We start from the raw sequence: 12,947 nt of genomic DNA, 5'->3' as shown, positions 1-12,947 counted from the left end.
CTGATCTCCTCTGATCTTGGAAACTAAGCCGGGTCAGGCCTGGTTAGTACTAGAATTTGAGTTTAACTAGAGTGAACTATAATCCAAACTATGGAGGGCAAAATTGTGATGTAGACTTTCAGGCAAAAACACTACATGGATTTGATCTGGATCTTTTGGCTGGATGATACCCTTTTAATCTGGGCTACACCTGGAACAGAAAGCCTATATAAGGACAAGGGAAGATGAAATGGAGTGTGTTTATCCTTTGCTTTCTTGTTCCAGTGTTACCAACATGTCTATTTCTTCACTGGCATTGGAGCCTATTTCTTTGGGTTTCCAGAAAATACAAAAGGCCCAGATGAAACACACAGCCTCAGGAAACTGAGCACCTACTAGAATATTGAACTATCCATTCACAACTAGACTATTTGGACTGCAGCCAATATGTCATTGTCATTCCAATGAAATCATTTATATATATATATATATGTGTGTGTGTGTGTGTGTGTGTGTGTGTGTGTGTGTGTGTGTGAGTGAGAGAGAGAGAGAGAGAGAGAGAGAGAGAGAGAAACTTAACCAACCTCAGAAAGACAGTGAAGGTCAACAAGGAAGGTAATGATAAAATTGACCAGATCCAGATGCCAATAAACAGTCTAAGGTTTTCTATGTGTGCCTACAAGGACAATCTTTTCTGCTGCAGTCACAGAGCTAGAGTTGCAGGACGTCAAACTGAAACTCGCACTATGTGATGGGCTGAGCTACAGTGAAAATTCAAGTCTGAGCCTCAGAGTTTGTCAGCTGCTAAAGGAAGAGTATTGATTGGTAAAGAATGGTATTCTGTTACTTTGGAACTGGTTAGAGGAACCCAGAGAAGGTGAGAATTTTGAACCCTCAGTTGATCAAGGGTTTATCTCACATGAGGAATTAATACTCTCAGTCCCACCCACTGATATACTGTTATTGTCACTCATCACTGAGGATATTATTTTCTAGTGACTTTTAAACCAACAGTGACTTTCGCTGAAAAAATGTCAGGCAAGATAACATCAGTATCCCTCAAGCCCAGCTATAATTGCCTGTAGACACTGAGATTCAATGCAAAGCAGGCACCTAGAGCAGAGGTAGAAAATGCAGTCCTTGAGGAAGTGTGCTATACTACTTAGGAGCTTTATGTTTTTGATAGTTTTTTTCGAACAGAGTTCTGGGGAGTGTGTGTAGTAATTGATTTTAAGGGTGTGGGATATTGGTAGAAGGAATATAAAACTTGATCAGGCTGAGTTAATTGATCTGGGCCTTCTAAGTGGAGATTTTAGGTTTAATATTGAGGCTCATACAGTTACAAAATGTGTGAAAAGTTTTCTTTCTCCGGTTGATTGAATCACTTATCAAAAGCTGGCCTATTGGAAAGTAGTTGTTGGTACCTGATATCTTTTGGCTTAGTGTTGATGAAGGGATTTTAAGACTCAGGGAATTTTCAATCCTAAAGCGTGGTTGCTATGTAAAACCCAATCCTCCATAATAGGAAGATGAAGAATACATTTGCTTCACCAGTCCTATAAGACACAATATTGTGACAGGGGAGCACATTTGAAATTTTTGTTGTAGTCCTTGTCCTTGGGATACACATTAGTTGTTAGGAATTGTACTGCTCAGGAGGATGAAATCAATGCACCTGATTTAAGTGGGTTCTGTGGTAGCAAGTAACAGGTAACAACATTAAACTGCCAGACACGAGGTGATCACAGTTTTCAGAAAGGTCAACTTACCCAAAACAATGCTCATAATGGACTAACATGTGATGGTCAGCACAGATAGGATGAATTTTATACTGATATGACTCATGTGGTCTTTAGAAGCATGAAATAAGTAAGAATCCCACAGCACTGCTGTTTGGTCTCTATGAGCAAAAAAAAAATAAAGCTCAAACAAATGAAAGAAAGGCTACATAGGCTCATGGTAAAAAGGCAACCATATACAGTGAACCAGTTTCCAGACTTGAGCCAGTTTATAGACCCAGAAGTGCTTGGATGAATGGGTGGCCAGGTTCCCTGAAGGAAGGATCCTCATAAGACACCTGAGAGTTTTCAGTTAGCCTTTCTCCAGTTCTTGGCCAGAGACATCTACAGCCTTTCACAAGGGTAACTGTGCATCAGGGGAAGAACACAGTGAGACTCTCATGGATCTGTTGGATACTGGTTCTTATTTGACACTCATTCTGGGGGAACCCAAGAATCATTGTTGCCCTCCAGTTAAAGCAGAGTCTTGGGGAGCCCAAGACATTAATATAGTTTTGCCTGATTTCTGACTCTAAGTAGGTGCAGTGTAATCCAGACTCATCCTGTGTTTTTCCCTTCCACATTGGAAAGTCCCTTGTTCTATTATTGGTTCAGCTCTTGTTGGGAGGTCACTGATGATATTGAATAAACATACTTTTGGCATTAGTAGTGTTGATGGTTGTTCTTCCTTGCCAAACTGACAGCATCTGCAGTGAATGAACATCAAGAAATGGAGGGATACCTGAAAGTTACTAGTTTTGCTAGATTTGAAATGAGTTAATCAGCTTCTTGTCTGGAACTGTGATATAGGAAGACAAATTCCCTTAGTTCATACATTTAAGCTGTAGGGCACACACCTTTGATCAGGATGGAGAAGTTGGAGCCACACCTTCTGCAAGAAGATGATATAAGGACAGGAAAATAGCAATACTTTTTGCTCACTGCCAGTTCTTGGATTCATTTCCTTGATAGCACATGCATTCATTGGTATGGGAGGCTGTTTCTTTGGGACGTAACATATACAAAAGTACAGCTGAGATAACCAGCCTTATGAAGAAAGAAACTACTCGTATTTATTTGTGGACTTTCTGTTACATCCAGCCATTGTTGGATTAGTGGCACTATCATGCTGTCATTATTTCCAATACATCATCCATACACATATGTAAGTATATATTTCTGTTATACTACAGAATGTTGACAAATGTAAAAGGAGACACAACCTCACAACAAATTCCCACTCTTCTGCTTCCTTTAGCTTTTATACTCCTCTTCAAAAATGATGTTTAAGCCTCAATGCTTGAGTGTTTTACAGATGAATCCACTGGGCTTGGACTTCATACCTCTTCATTTTCACTAGTTATGGATTTTTTAGTGGTTTCTGTTGACAAAAGAAGTTTCCTTTTGAGGAGTAAAAACTAAGATCACCAGAGGGCAAAAAGAAAAATGCTTTGTTATCTGTTAGGGAATAGGATGATTTAGTAAATTGGTCCTTGTTTGTTGTACAAAAGATTCATGTCTTTACCAGCACCAGTAGGTAGCTAGATTTCCAGTACCAGCCATTGTTTCTCTTTTGTCAACTGTGTCTTAAGTCCACTAAGTGAGGTATTGGCTGATGTTGCAATTATATTTTGCTTGTGTTCTGACAAGTAAATCTTGGTGAGAGATCAGATGGCAGAGCTAGCCATTAGTGAACCAAAAAGGGCAGGCTGTGCTGGCACATACCTTTAATCCCAGCAATTCAGAGGAAGAAGCAGGGAAATCAGGAGTTCAAGGCCTCTCTGGGTGACAAGAGAGTGAATCACTCTAAAAGAAAAACAGAGCAGGCCATGGAAGCGGTTGCTCACACCTTTAATCCTGGCACTTGGGAAGAGGAAAAAACAAGATTGGGAGTTCAAGCATATCATGAATTTCACAGGATTGAATCAGTGGGAAAGGGAAATAGCATGGCAATGCTGGTTCATTCCTTTATGCACAACATTAGGAAGGTGGAGATAAGATTACAAGATGGCTAGAGACAGGAAGTAGGTCCATTGAGTCTTGATGTGGAGAGACAGGATTCAGAGAGGTAAGGATGCTCTAGTGGCTGCTCTCCTTCCCTGATCACTCAGCTTTCACACTCAATATCTGGCTCTGTTCTTTGCTTAATAATTAATTAGGATGGTGTTTCAGGTGACCAGTGAGTTCATCTTTGCCACTACTATATTCTTTAAGGCCAGGATGACAGTGGACTTGGTTTATAAGCATCAGAGGTCCTTGTACGGCTCCCTCCTTGGGAAGGTAGCTTGGTGCTTCTTGTGCCATGAAAGCTGTTCCTCATGGATCAATTTACATTGTTTTGAGACAATGTCTCTGTGTATTTCCACTTTTCTAGATGCACTGTGTACATGTCGCTGGTCTTGAACTCAGAGTTCCCAAGTCCATGCCTCCTGAGTACTGTGTTAAAAACCTTCATGAACCTAATGAATCATACTTAAATTTGTTTTTATTTTTGTATTATTTGCTCTGTAGCCTTCAATAACTTAGAACTCACACTGGAGAGCAGGATTTTCGACAAATCACAGAGCTATATCTGTCTCTCACTCCTGACTGCTGGGACTAAAGGGGTGTGCACTACTCACAGTCCTTTATCTTGTCTTGGCAACTACCCAAAGTAACTGCACAGGTTACATGTCACAAACATGTGATCACCTAAATCTTTTGTTTATTGACATTAAAGTCTTTTATGACTCTAAATTGAAAACTCTAATTGAAATGGATGAATATAACTCCCCAAATATTACATCATAAAAATAAACAAAACATTGCTAGTAATGTAACTGAAGCAGGTTTGAAATGCCAACTTTCAACATCACCATAACCAGCTTGACAGGATTCTGCCAGAACTCCAGAGAATAACTAACAGAAAAGTTACTTAAAATATTTCTTGATATGTGGGTTGTGCTGGCACAAGCCTTCAAGCCCAGTATCAGGAATCATATCCAGCCTGGTGGTCAGAGTTACATTACAGTCAGTACAAGGAAACTTGCAGGACTGCCAGTGTTACACAGAGAAATGATGATCAAAAAATTAATTGTTTCCATTAAAAACTATTTCACACACACATATTTATATATGCATACCATAAACACTGTCCACTCTCACCTCCTATCTCTCTACTATCCTAGTCCAAATTTCCAACCAATCTCTCTGTTATTTTACTGTTTATTCATTTTGTTTGGACGTCATTGACATTAGCCAGGGCCATGTGTGACACTGTGGATTTGCAGCTATGTGTTGGAATCTGGTGGGTCCACGGAGGACTACACTTAAGGCAATGATTCTTATCCTAATATCCATCCACAGACAACATTGCAGAAGGAAACTGTATGACCCTGTGAGCTTTTCCTATAGTAGACTGATTGTTGTCTAGTGTGAGTTTAGTGAATGTAAATGCAGACGCCTTTGGTTACTGATTAAGGTAAATGTGTGGAGTCTAGAGAATGACATGTCTAAGCCGTTCTCTTCTTTCCCTTCTTTTATACAACCTTCCTTCTGTTCGCTTAATACTCCCAGAGCCATAGATTGATGGTGTAACGGATGTTTTTAGGCAAGAAATCACATACCTGTAGTGAAATTGTGTTTGTAATCTAACAAATAAAGCTTGGCTAAACAATATACTTGTTATAAGATTTTTTATTTTAGAAAACAAACGGGAAATGTAGTACTTCTTTGTTTGCAATCTAACAAATAAAGTTTGTCTGAAGATCAGAGTGCAGAGCTAAGTCACTAATTAGCCACACAGCTAAGTCACTGGTTAGCTAAAGAAGCCAAGTAATGCCTGCCACACCTTTAATACCAGCACTAATCATGCAGAGGTTGTTGGATCTCAGTGAGTTCAAGGCCACCCTGTCTGAATCAAGAGGGAATCACTCTACAAGAGAAACAGAGCTCACACCTTTGCTCCCAGCACTGAGGATCACAAGACATTTATCCCTGCACTAGGAAAATGGAAACGGGAGAGGTATAGATGAATAGAGACAGGAATAGAAGTCAGGAGGAGACAGGAGCATTGCAGTCTGAGGTTTGGTGGGGGGCATTGAAGTCTGAGGATTTCTGGAGGCAGGATTGCCTATAGTGATCTGAGATAGAGGTAAGAGTTATGGCTGCTTTGCATTGCTGATCTTTAGGTAAGTTTTATTTGTTAGATTACAAACAAATTATCACTTTTCATAACTTATTTATTTTCTGCATCTAGTAGAACCAAGAATCTCTGTAATCACCTGAGGTTGGGTGAGGATTAGTGTATTGAGGAGGGTGAGCAGGGCACATTCTGAATGAGATCCAGAAGACCCCCTTGCTTCTGAGTTAGTAAAATGACAATACCACCATTTAGTGGCGACAGCCACACAGTGCAGGATGTACTCAACCCTGGACTCTTATCAAGGCACTGACCACTGACTTCTTTTTTGTTGTTTAAATTAGAAACAAGCTTGCTACTCATGTCAATCCCAGCTCCCTCCGTCTCTCTCCCTTCTCTCCTGCCTCCAACAACTGCCCAAACACCCACCAAATCCCCATTCCCCTCTCCAGGGAGGGTGAGGCCCTCCATGGGGGATCTCCAAAGTCTGTTGTATCATCCAGGGCAGGGCCTAGTCCCTCCCCCCATGTGTATAGGCTGAGAGAGCAAGCCTCCATGTGGAATGGGCTCCCAAAGTCCATTTGCATGCTAGGGAGAAATACTAATCTACTATCCAAGGCCCCATAGATAGCCGAGGCCTACTCACTGACACCCAAATTTAGGGGATCTGGATAAACCCCATGATCGCCTCTCTGTAATCAGTCTGGGATCCAAGAGCTCCCTTTGTTGAGGCCAGCTGTTTCCATGGGTTTCACCAGTCCACTCTTGACCACTTTGCTCATCATACCTCCCTCTCTGCAACTGGGTTCCTGGAGTTTGTTCAGTGTTTAGCTGTGAGTTTCTGCCTCTGCTTCCATCAGCCACTCTAGGATGGCATACATGGTAGTCATCAATCTCATTATATGGAAAGCACATTTAAGGTAGCCTCTCCACTATTGCTTAGATGGACAATTGGTGCCATCCTTGTAGATCCATGGAAATCTCACTAGTGCCTGATCTCTTCTCAACCCTATAATGACTCCCTCTATTATTGTATCTCTCATCCTACTCGCTATTCTTCCCCGGACTCAAGCTTCCTGCTCTCGGAGACCACTGGCTTCTTGAAACACCTATTTCTTCTCAAAATCCAAGTTCCTGAAATGGCTCTTCAAAAGTAACAAGTGATATATTTGCTTTTGAATTCTCACGTTTCTGTTACTCATTGGACACTGCCTTCTTCTTTTTAAATTATTTTAATTTTAAATAGCTTGTTTTCCATGTCAATCCCAGTTCCCTCTCCTCCCCTCCTCCCGCTCCCCCCAGTATCCCCCCCAGTCCTCCCACCCTATCGCCATTTCCTTCCACATAGGGGATATCTAGAGTCTGTCATTTCAGCTCAGGGCAGGGTCCAGGCACTCCCCTAACAGTCCAGGCTGAGAGAGCATCCCTCTTTGTGTTATGGACACATGATGTCTGTTTGTATGCCAGGGATAAACACTGATCCACTGCCCAGGGCCCCATAGGTTGCCCAGGCCTCCTCACTGACTCTCACACTCAGGGGTTCTGGATCAGTCCCATGCTGGCCTCCCATCTGTCTGTCTGGGGTCCAAGAGCTCTCCCCTGTTCAGATCAGCTGCCTCTGCTGGTTTTGCCAGCCCATTCTTTGCCAATTTTCTCATCGATCCTCTCTCTCTGTCACTGGATTCCATGAGTTCAGTTTAGTTAACTGTGGGTATTTGCTTCTGCTTCCATCAGTCACTGGATGAAGGCTCCAGGATGGTTATGGACATCAAGTTCATTATCAGGAATAGGCATTCAAGGTGGTCTCTCAACTATTGCTTAGCTTGCCAATTGGTGTCATCCCTTTAGATCACTGGAGGTCACACTGTTGCCTGATCTGTCTTCTAACCTATGATTCCCTCTTCCCCCTATTCTACCCCCCTCAAACTTACTGGTCCCCGTGACCTACTCTCTCTTCCTCTTCTCCCCCTCTCTTCTTCCCAGCTCCGACTCACCCCCACCCCTCGCCGTATTCCCCATTTGTTCAGAAGATCTTGCATCATTCCTCTTCTCTGGGGTACCATGTATATCTCTTAGGTTCATTCCTGTTTCCCAGACTCTCTGTCAGTGGAAGTGCAGACTGGCACTATCCTGATCCATGTCTAAAATCCATATATGAGTGAGTACATACCATGTTTGTCTTTTTGTGACTGGGTTACCTCACTCAGGATGGTTTCTTCTAGTGCCATCCATTTACCTGCGAATTTCAAGATTCCATTGATTTTTTCTGCTGAATAATACTCCATTGTGTAAATGTACCATATTTTCTCTATCCACTCTTCAGTTGAGGGGCATCTAGATTGCTTCCAGGTTCTGGCTATTACAAATAATGCTGCTATGAACATAGTGGAGCAGATGTCCTTGTTGTATGAATTTGCCTCTTTGAGATATATACCTAAATTGGAATTGCTGGGTCTTGTAGTAGGTTGATTCCCATTTTCCTGAGGAATCTCCTTACTGATTTACAAAGTGGCTGTACGAGTTGTCACTCCCAACAGCAGTGGAGGAGTGTTCCCCTTTCTCCACATCTTCTCCAGCATAAATTGTCTTCAGTGTTTTTGATTTTAGCTATTCTGACAGGAGTAAGATGGTATCTCAAAGTTGTTTTGACTTGCATTTCCCTGATGGCTAAGGATGTTGAGCACTTTCTTAAGTGCCTCTCAGCCATTTTAGACTCCTCTATTGAGAATTCTCTATTTAGTTCTGTACCCCACCTTTTAATTGGATCCTTTGGTGTTTTGGAGACTTGCTTCTTGAGTTCTTTGTAACTTTTGGAAATTAGCCCTCTGTCAGATGTGGGGCTAGTGAATATCTTTTCCCATTCTGTGGACTGCCTTTTTGTCTTGTTGACTGTGTCCTTTGCCTTACAGAAGCTTCTCAGTTTCAGGAGGTCCCATTTGTTAACTGTCGATCTCAGTGTCTGTGCCACTGGTGTTATGTTCAGTAAGTGGTCTCCTATACCAACTCGTTGTGGAGTATCTCCCACTTTCTCCTCTAAGAGTTTCAGTGTGGTTGGATTTATGTTGAGATCTTTGATCCATTTGGAGTTAAGTTTTGTACAAGGCAATAAACATGGATCTATCTGCAGTCTTCTGTATACCAATACCAGGTTATGTCAGCACCATTTATTGAAGATGCTTTCTCTTTTCCATTGTATAGTTTTAGCTTCTTTGTCAAAAATCAAATGTTCATAGGTGTGTGGGTTAAAATCAGGGTTTTCAATTTGGTTCCATTGATCTACCTGTCTATTTTTGTGACAATACCAAGCTGTTTGGTGTAAACTGAAGCCAGGGAAGGTGGTACTCTCATTTAAGTTAGGCTGCCTGATTTTACCTGAAGGGCTCAGACTCACTGCAGATGCCAGATACAGAGATGCAGCCTCCTGCTACATCCAGTTCTGCTGTAGTCTGGCAGCAAGCATGTTGTGAGGCTTGAGGAGCCTGTCCAGGGCATCCTGACAACTAGCTCTGTGGAAGGCATCCTAAGAGAGTGGGAGGGACTAGTGGATAGTGGCAAGGCCTCTCACCTGTAAACAGAAGGTGGGAGGCGTTTGGACTCTGGATAGGTGCACAGGAAGACTGTAGAGTGGAAGAAGCTAGAGGAGTCTCGGTGATTGCCTTCTGAGATGCCAAGTGATTGGGGACTGTGAATTTACACTATGGAGTCAAAGAGTTAATTGTCGAGGACCAGGTCCCAGATAGAAATTACAGGCCTGCCAATTGGAGAGTCGCATAGTGTAGACCTGGGTGCTGAGGAAAAGACAAGATACTCGCTGTGGCTTCAAAATTACTCACAGCCACAGATTTCTGGTGTGGAGTCATGGAAAAGTCACCATTTAATGACACAGCAACTGGAAATTCTGGCCTGGGACACAAGAGCGAAGGGACTCAGGGTGCACGATTGGTTTCTCTGCTATGGAATTTCTCTGAATTTCTATGTGGGTGTGTGACTCTTATCCCAAATTTGAGATTATATGGACTGGAATAATCTTTTTATTGATTTTCATTGTCAGAATATTCTTTTAGTATAATCTAGTAGCATATTTGAATGTATATGTTGATGTTTCCAAATAGTTCTCTTTGCTTTGGTAGAAAGATCAACACTCTTGAAGTTTAAATTCATACACACTCAATCTCATGTTAAACCACTTCTTTATTCAAAACAGTGCCACATAAAACTAGGCACTTGCATTCCAAATCTGTAAATATAATTGAGTCCAAAATAGAGATTTTGTGAGTTTCACAGGTAGAGTTGTAGTCAATGACATTTAAAAGTGAAATTCTTATTTTTTCTTTTCAGGTTTTTTGTTTAATGTTAGAAACAGTCTTGTTTCACAAGTCAATCCCAGTTCCCTCTCTCTCCCCTCCTCCCACGCCCTCCCCACCAGGTCCCCCGGTCCTCCATCCAATCTCCAGGCAGATCCCCAAGGAGGGTGAGGCACTCCATGGTGGATCTCCAGTAACTGTTATTTCATCCAGGGCAGGACCTAGGCCCTTCCCCCAAGAGTCCCAGCTGAGAAAGCCTTCCATATTGTGCCATGGGCATAAAAGTGAAATTCTTAACCACCACTAATTTTTCAACTGAGACATTGGCACACTGTTACTTATTTCAGCATTCCTAGAAATGTCTTTGACAGCTTGGTGGCCAACATAATCCCACTACTGGGCAGGCAGAGACGGGTGAATCTAAGCATATTGTGGGCAACATGGTCTCAATAGAGGGTTCAACTACATCCAGGGCTTCATGCTGACATGTTGTCTCAGATAAAAAAGAAAAGAAAAAAGAAATATGTGTTATTGTGCTGACTTCTTAATGTGGCACCTTAGAGCAGGGAAAAGCACATTATGCTGTTTTGAGGTATCATATCACATTATTTTCACAGTTAGAAAGCCATTATAAAAACAATTGTTGGCTCTAGGCTTTAATCGCAGGATTTGGGAAGCAGAGGCAGGTGGATCTTGGAGATGTGTGCCAGCCTGGTCTATAGTGAGAGTTTAAGGGTAGCTGCCATTACACAGAAAAGCTATGTCCCCAGGGTGTGGGGAAGGAGGAAAAAGAGAATGTAGTATAATTAAAATTAAAAAGTGTCTCTTAAAAAATTATGACAACTCATCTATATTAGAAGATATCCAGACATTAACATGTAGAACACATTGAACTAGACCTCAGAGAGTTCTGTCCCTGTTTCTCCTAAGCATAGATTAAAGGTGTGCACCAAAGTAATGTTTCCACCAAATGGTGATATTTGGTTTATGCTCTAACAAATAAAGCTTGTCTGAAAATCAGAGTGTAGAGCTAGCCACGTAATAGCCATAGAGTCCAGGCAGTGGTGGCACACACCTTTAATCCAAGCATTTGAAAGGAAGAAAGGTTCAAGGCCACTATGCACTAGAAGAGTTTGAATTATTCTAAAGAGAAAATGAGCTCACACCTTTAATCCCAGCACTGAGGAGGTGGAGACAGAAAGAGGTGTGGCTTGGCAGACAGAGGTATATAAGGCAGGAAGAGAGCCAGCTCACTCCATTCAGTCTGAGGATTGCTAGACACAGGTTCTCACTCTTTTGGCCTGAGGACTCAGGTGAGGTAAGAAGTCTCACTTGGGACTGGGTCTTTGATTCTCTGATCTTTCAGCATTTACTCTGATTTCTGACTCTGTGTTTATTAAGACTAATTAGTATTCTGGCTGCAAAACCTGTTGTGTTTTGATTTGTGGTCTGTTAAGCCCCAGTGATGTAACTGTGGACTTTTTATAGGATGAGGGTCCATGCCTGCAGCTTACTTACAGTGCTTTGTACTGCAGAAATGATGTTGTAGGATTGCAGCAGTCTGGTTTCTGTGGGTGAGGACAGCTTGTTTGCTCCTCCTCAGTATTTCTTGGAAAATTACTTCTTAAGTGTATTTCCCTTTGGCAGATTTAAGGCTTTCAACAATTTTGGTCTATAATGAATTCTTTAACATATTTTAATGGTGTTTTTGGTCCCAGTCATTCAGTTCCATTTCTGCTCCTGAGATTTGACTTGGAAGTGATTCGAAGTGGCATTCAATTTACACTCGCTGAAGATGCTTACTAGGTATTTTCAGTATTATGACTCTGCATATGGAGAATTGCTTATAGAATCCTGTATCTTTACCTACTGAGTATAGTACTGAGTTAGAAATCTAGGTACTTTTTGAATGATCTCTTTCTCAAGTGCAGGGCTCACTGATCACCCAGACCTGCTCACCTGTAGAGACAAACAAGGAGCCCTGGAAAACAGAGAGAGAGGAGACAGTAGCTAAAGATCTGATGAGCCAAATTCACTTTTGCCACAGTCTGTTTCACTAGAAATAATTCTAGAGACATCCCCTGACAAAGATCACAGAATTATCAGACTATAGCCACTAGAATTTTCACATGAGTACTGACAATATGAGGCAAATCAATTTTATGTGAATATGCATATGATTCATGCATAATGGTTTTAGGTTCTCTTCCAAGGTTCATCCTTCCCTATCCCCAGAAACAGGCTAGGGTTCCAGTGCGGGACATGATCTCCCTGTGTTGAACAGACCTTAAGTCCCATTAGAAGCTGCTGGTTACCACCAGTTTATGAATGCCACTCTCCTGCTCCCTTCATGTTATCATGCAGGGTAGATCACTGTTATGGTTCATAATTTTCATACCTGGGTAGGATGTTGGTTTCCTCCCTTAAAAGCTTGCAGGATGCCTTATGATACCAGGAAAGCTGCCCCCATGGAGGAGGCTTTATATTCTGTTCCATATCAAGTCTCCTGGCTGTGACTGAAGCACATGACTTCTTCAACTGTAGGGTCTCACATGCTGCTCGTGGGAGGCAAGGTGGACAACCACAGTACACTGTACTGTTTTGGAAATCTCAAGGACAGCAGTGACCAACAAAATCAAAGCAGACTGCTGTGGGTGCTTTGTTAGAAATCTGTCGTTCTTTTGAGGGGCATCATCAGCTGAAATGGAAAATTTTTCATTTATTCTCTAACTGTATATCCTTACAGAGACTTAGATATATTATAGG

This window comes from Mesocricetus auratus, unplaced genomic scaffold (genome assembly GCF_017639785.1).
Source record: "Mesocricetus auratus isolate SY011 unplaced genomic scaffold, BCM_Maur_2.0 contig_11830_pilon_obj, whole genome shotgun sequence".
Taxonomy (NCBI): domain Eukaryota; kingdom Metazoa; phylum Chordata; class Mammalia; order Rodentia; family Cricetidae; genus Mesocricetus; species Mesocricetus auratus.
This window is presented reverse-complemented; position numbering follows the sequence as displayed.